Source organism: Sceloporus occidentalis, unplaced genomic scaffold, assembly GCF_023333645.1.
Source record: "Sceloporus occidentalis isolate IW3139 unplaced genomic scaffold, rSceOcc1.0.p SCAF_1, whole genome shotgun sequence".
NCBI lineage: Eukaryota > Metazoa > Chordata > Lepidosauria > Squamata > Phrynosomatidae > Sceloporus > Sceloporus occidentalis.
In genome coordinates, this window is record NW_028316981.1 from 15,282,441 (window position 1) to 15,289,774 (window position 7,334).

Genomic DNA, 7,334 nt, shown 5'->3' on the forward strand with positions numbered 1-7,334 from the left:
TATCCTCTGGGGTTTGGTTCCAGGAGGCCCTGAGGATACCAAAATCTGTTGATGCTTAAATGCAATGGATAGTAAAATTGTGACAATGTTAAGGTTTGCTTTTTGGAATGTATATATTTTTTGAATATTTTCAAGCTATGGGTGCTTGAATCCATGGATTAAAAAAAATGGATATGGAGGGCTGACTGTACTTACCTACCTTCTTCTTTTCTTCTCCATTGCTGTGGTGTCAGGGCTCACCTTCCACTCTCTTCTGCACTCGTCTTCTTTCTAGAAGTTGGTAGGCTGAGTTCAATGTATCTCATTCCATTTCCTCAAGTTTGTCTCTCCCTCACTCTTTAATTCCTCTCTCTCTCTCTCAGCCTCGCTTTCCCCCTCTAATCTCTTCCAGCTGCTTTCCCATTCCTCCTCCTGTCTGCCCCTTTCCTTTGGGTCCTGTGGTCCCTCTTGTTCTGTCCTGGGCAGGGGACAACCCTCTCCTCCACCCGCTCTTTCACAGGAGCAGATATAAAAATAAAATAAAATATAAATCTTAAATTGTATCAGGAGTTGCAGACAGAGGTGTCACTAGGGTTGGTGTCACCACCCTGGACCTCCTGGGAAAGGGCTGTGGATAGACATTGCTGCGGCTTTTCCGAGTTTCTTTGGTGCAGCAAATCTAAACGCTGCACCAAAAGAAATAGCGTGGAGTCAGGCGGTCGGGGTGATGCCGGCATCGGGGCATGTGGCTTACGATCGCAATGCCCCCACTCTGTTCCAATGCCAACATTTAACACCGGTCTGTTTAAGCCCTTAGGCTACTTCCTCAGATGCACAATTAGTCTCTATAGATGCTACAAGCTAAAAGGTATTTCTAAATTTTAGTTATGGAAAAGTTTAGTTTTCTTATCTGTTCAACTGTATAATTGTATCTTCTGTTTAAATGTAATAAATTTAATAAAAAGTGCGCCGGGGAAAAGCATAATTATTGTTGAGTGCAAAGAATGCCTCAAACAGTGTGATGCAGCCTGAGTGTTTTCCTGAATGGCAGAGGTTAGACTACACTTGTCCCTCCATATTCGCTAGGGTTAGGGGAACAAGACCCCCGTGAATATGGAAAAACCACAAATAACAAAAACAACATGTTTTTCCCTGAGAGGACACCTCTCTAGGAATCTCTGGGTCCTCCAGTGCAACTCTGTGGTCAATATTCAACACACACTGACCATGGAGTAGCTATAAATGCCTAGTAGAGTATTCTCTCTAGAAATCTCTAGGTCTTTCAGAGCAACTTTTAGTTAAAGTTGACCACAGAGTTGCACTGGAGGACCTAGACAGTCCTAGAGAGAACATATTAATGAAATCCGTGAATAATCAAATCCGCAAATATCAAAGCCGCTGTCAGAACTCCAAAGTCAATTACTAGTCAATATTCCCAGTTCCTGTATTTTCACTGTTCATTTTGATTTTAATAATTGTTTTAGATGTAGTTCTGCCTGCTAAGGGAATTGGGGGATGGGGAGGGTTGTGAATGGGAATTGCTGCTGCTAGTTAGCTTGCTTGCTTGGAAGAGGGTTGGAATGTTGGGTGATAACGGTCGGGCAGCTGTGAGAATAGGCATGGCCAAGGAGCCTGGTTCTCATGGTACGGGGAGGGAAAAGTGTCCACAGGAAAAAAAGGTGGGAGGGAATGTGCTTTTAGTTAGGTGTTTGAGGTTTGCCTTTCAGATTCTGCAAAAAAGCCTGTCTAGCTACATCTGTCTGTATCTCCAATTGAAGGCGGAAAGTAGCAGACCTCCCCACCTACGCCAGAAAGGTCCTTGGAGCGCCCAGCAACAAAGAGTGTCAAGAGTCTGAGCTGTGGTCCAAAATAAGCACACCTTTATTTTCCGTACGGGGCGACAGCACGCCAAGGTGGCGATCCCAAGACTGCCGCGCTCAACTGTCTTTCTTCAAACCTTTTATACATTCTAAAGAGGCAAGCATAGCTTAAGCAACATCTTTCCTGGTTACCTTTTAACAATTCTGTTTGATCCTTAACAGTTTCCTAAAACTAGTCTACTATCTCATTCTTGCCTATCTGGCAGTTTCCACAGTTCTGGTTAATCTTTGACAGTCCCCATTGTTTCTCTTATCGCTAGTTTGAATTGCTTGGCCTTGCTGTAATCATTAAACTGTTCAGCCTTGAGCTGCTTGGCCTTGCTGTAATCATGCTAAGTGGCTGTCCCTCTCACAATAAACTTCATCTTTTCTGGAAGAGTTTGTGGTGGATTACTGTTTGGATCTGACAGCCACAAATATGGAGAGATGACTGTAAATGGGTTTTTGAGGTCCCTTGCAGACCTATGTTATGATTCTAGGGAGAAACCTATGGAAGAGGGCGTGATGGGGGTTAGACCTCAGCATTTCTATTTATGTGCATGAGCCAGCATGGTTTCCATATAGGACTATAACATGGTGGAGACCATATTTTTCTCCTCTATTGTTGATTATACGGACACCTGCAGCCTGGAACATCTCCTTCACCTGTGTAGGTGTTGCAGTGGTGGCAAAGTCTACATCTTGTGGCTCTACTTAGGCAACTAAATACCTAAATGATCTCAGAGGCAGCCAAATAATCTCCAAAACATTTTAGAAGAAAGCATCACATACACTGGTGCCTCGGGTTACGAAATTAATTCGTTCCGCCATTCCTTTCGTAACCCGAAAATTTCGTAACCCGAAACACTTTTTCCGTTAGCACTGGAAAGCTATAGCTGCACTTTGCAGCATTTGAATTTCGCGCCGAAATGAATTTCGTAACCCGAAAAATATTTCGTAACCCGAAACAGTTTTTGCCAATCCAACTTTTTCGTATCCCGGAAATTTCGTAACCCGATCATTTCGTATCCCGAGGCACCAGTGTACCTGCAAACCTTTCTTCCAGTTTACTGCCACAAAGGCTATGATCCAAAACACACTGCAGAAATAATCTTGTTTGAGACCACTTGAACTGCCCTGGCTCAATGCTAGGGAACCCTGGGAACTCTAGTTTTGTGAGAAATTTAGGCTTCTCTGTCAAAGAGATCTGGTGCCACAATAAGGTACAATTCCCAGGATTTCCTGACACTGAGCCAGGGCAGTTAAAGAGGTCTCAAACTGAATTATTTCTGCAGTATGTTTTGGACCCATGACACCTTAAATTCCAATTAAATAGGATGCAACTTTTTTTCAGTTGGAACTACATTTGCATATTGTACCCTAACAACACCTGATCCAAAGGTATTGAGGCTTCCTGAAAAGCCTAGGGCTACCATTGTCATTTTTTTCCTGTCTCCTGTATGGTTTTTAACACCTGTGACTGATGGAGAAGCCAGTGGAGCTTGGAAAGCCTGCAACACAGATTGAGTGCATTTTGGTTGTCCTCATTAAGGGTTTATTGAGGGATGTTATTGTACTTTGCTATATGGCCAACACGGCTACCCTGGATATGTTTAATGCAACAGCTTCCAAACTTTGCATTAAGAAAGTTTATAGGCCCCAGGCTTGAGTGTTGGAGTATGGCTCTAGAGACCAGGGCTTGAATCTTGGCTTGGCCATGGAAACCCACTTGGTGACCTTGATCAAGTGACACTCTCTCAGCCTCAGGGAAAGGCAAAGTAAACCCCCTCTGAATAAATCTTGCCAAGCAAACCCCATGGTAGGTTTGCCTTAGGGTCACCATAAGTCGTAAAAGACTTTAAGGCACACAACAGCACAATATGGCTAGGGTTGCCATAGTGCCGGACCTCCAAAAATGTATCCTACATTTGAAAATTTTGTCCTACATTTCCCTCGCGATCGCGGTGGGGAGCGGAAGCCAAGCGGCGAGGGAAAGCCTCCACTTAAGGAGGCTTTCCCTCCCCGCCTGGGCCCCGGGTCTCGCCGCGATCGGAGGCCAGGATCGGGGCCTCGCCTCCTTCTTGGCCCCCGCAGGGACCAGGAAGGAGGCGAGCAGGCCGCCGGAAAAGCCGGGGCCTCGCCTCGTTCCTGGCCCCCGCAGGGACCAGGAAGGAGGCGGGGAGAGCGCCAGCGATGGTCGGGGCTTCGCCTCCTTCTTGGCCCCCGCGGAGACCAGGAAGGAGGCGGGGAGAGCGCCGGCGATGGCCGGGGCTTCGCCTCCTTCTTGGCCCCCGCGGAGACCAGGAAGGAGGCGGGGAGAGCGCCGGCGATGGCCGGGGCTTCGCCTCCTTCTTGGCCCCCGCGGAGACCAGGAAGGAGGCGGGGAGAGTGCCGGCGATGGCCGGGGCTTCGCCTCCTTCTTGGCCCCCGCGGAGACCAGGAAGGAGGCGAGGAGGCTGCAGGGAGGCGGGGAGGTTGGTGCGGCTGCGCCCAAGAGGCGCCACCTCCCTGCAGCCTCCTCCGCCCCAGGCCTCGCTGCCCTCCTTTTCCTCCGCGCGGCCATGTGCGGTGGAGGAGGAGGAGGGCAGCGAGGCCCCAGGGTTGCCTAGCAACCCCGCTGCAACCGGGCTTTTCCCGGTTTTTGGCTGCACCCGTGCCGTGACCGGGCAGGTGCCGCCAAAACCGGGAAAGACCCGGTTGCAACCGGGTTATGGCAACCCTAAATATGGCCAACATGACGATATGTTTAATCATGCAATGGCTCCCAAACCTTGAATTAGACATTAGTTTACAGGTTCAATACCCTCCCACCCCCACCCATCCCCCTTTTTAAGGCTTATGGTAAGGAGAGTTGGGGGTGGGTTGGGGGATCTGGGTTGGGGCAGGGAACTGCAAAATTAGGAGGAGACAGAGTGACCAAAGGCCCTCCTTTACCAGGACATGTCCTACATTTCAACATCCTCTTCAGGCATGCATTTACATTTATATGAGTGTTTTTAGCTTTCATTTTGTATAATTCCCCCCCCCCCCCCATTATTTTTGCTTGGATGCTCTCCGTTATGCAGTGCCTCGTCCTGTGTATACCCTATGTGTATATCCCTTCAGGTCGTCTGTTGACTTACAGGCCCTTATCACACGTGGGGGGTTTGCAGCTCAGATCCGCAGTCACTTCTGTTCTAGTAACACGAAGCATGATGTTTTTTCACACTAAATACAGAGTCACTCCTGTCTAGCAATGCGAATTCATGTTAAAACATGATGTTTTACCACACCTGGTTGCCTTTCCGTTGCCCTTCCAAATCGAGCGGGAAGCGGAGTCAGTGTGATTCCAGACAAGTCATGTGATGCGGATTCAAGCAAAGCGTGGTGAGTGCACATTGTATTACCACACCAGAGCATACTTTGAGGGTTCAATGATTTGAGTCAGCACCCTTTCGGCTCAGTGGGGCTCTGGATGCTGTCATCCTTCCCTGCCCGCTCCTTAGCTGTCATCCTTCATCGGGATGAATGAGCAGTCAGGGGATGATGGGATAGATGGCAGGAGGTCACTGGGGCCAGGATTCAGATGCAACAGAAGGCAGGGGATGATGGGATAGGTGGCAGGGGGTCACTGGGGCCAGGATTCAGATGCAGGAAAAGGCAGGGGATGATGGGATGGGTGGCAGGGGGGTGAAGGAGGAGGAAGGGGATGAAGGAGCAGGACGCAGGGGGCCAAGGGGGGGGGTGTGACATCGGAGTGATCTTCCACACCAGACCAATTTGAAGTGAAATTGAAATGAGCTTGAATGCAAATTCTGTGAATTCACTTTTTTTCTGAATTCATCAAAATGAGTGGTCACTTTGGAATCACTGCAGAAGCGCCAAGGAAGGAGCGCCCATAGAAAGGAATCTCATCTGATAACACATTCACGTTATGACGTGAATCCACATCGTTGGACTCACAGTCACTTCAGAACTGAGTGGCAAAAGCTCTAAAAATTTCCATGTGATATACTCCACAGTGACCCCATGCATTTCATAGGGTTTTACTAGGCAAGGAATCTTTTGCCAGTTCATAGTTTTTTGTGGGTTTTGGGGACTATGTGGCCATGCTCTAGAAGAGTTAGTTCCTGACATTTCGCCAGCATCTGCGGCTGCCATCTTCAGAGAATGTTGGCATGGAAGAGAGTCCGTGGAGGACTTTGCCAATGCCTTTTGAAGACGCAAGAATTGAGATTTATTTCTTATTATTAAATTGTTAATGCTCAAGGAAACTTCAACTGAGACCAGAAGATTCTCTTTGTCTAACAATCTGTTTGGTGTAATGTACCAACAGTACTTCATTTTGTAGTATTTTTCTCTAAAGAAATAAGGCAGTTTTTTTGAAGCTCCATCCTATGGAATCCTGGGATTTGTAGTTTTACAAGATCATTAGCTTTCTCTGCCAAAGAATGCCAGTTGTTGGTTTATTTGCTTTCTTTAGAAAGTTTATAACCCGCCACATTGTCCCTAGGCTTTAAGATATAGGTCAAGTCTCCCTTATTTGAAATGCTTGGGAACAGAAGTTTTAGATTTTTGGTCTTTTGGGATTTTAGAATGCCATTATTTGCATATATGCACATAAGGAGAGATCCTGGAGATGGGGCCAAGTCTAAACTCAACATTCATTTTATTTTCCATATACACCTTATACACTTAGCCTGATGGTATTTTACACAATATTTTTTATGCTTTTATGCATGAAAGAAAGTTTGTGTATATCAAACTATCAGACAGTAAATGTGTGAGTTTCTCAGCCATCTATGAAAAATGTTTTGGTTTTTGGAGTATTTTGGATTCTGAAATTCTAGATAAGGGAGACTCAACCTGTGTGTGTGTGTGTGTGTGTGTGTGTGTATTCCCTATTTGTTAGATTTGGTGTGTTTATTTGAATGGTGTCCTTTGTTCAACTGTGGTTCATGCTGAATAACATCACAAGTGACTGCCCCTTGTAAGCTAAAAGGGAACACTCTCTCAGCCTCAGGGGAAGGCAACAGCAAACCTCCTCTGAACAAACTCTGCCCAGGAAACCCTATTATAAATTTGTCTTGTTACTGTTTGTTGTTAGCTGCCTTCAATTTTGCCCTGTGAATAAAACAATTCCAGGCCCCCCATCCTCCATTGATCTGCTCATAGCCTGTAGGCTCAAGCCCATGGTATTATTATTATTATTATTATTATTATTATTATTATTATTATTATTGTCATTATTATTTTATTTATTTATATCCCACCTTCCTCAAGGTGGGTAACTAAATTTAAAATAGTCCAAGTTAAAACAGTATAAAACAATAAAAATACAAAGTTTAAAAACAATGAAACGATTTCAAAAAGTTAAAAACATTACATGTTCAGATTTAAAATTCAAAAACTCTTTATAAAGCTCTTACAGCACACATATCAGTGTGAGAAAGCCTAGCGGCATAAAAATGTTTGTATCTGCCACCGAAACGGAAGCAGGGATGGAGCCAGCCTGGC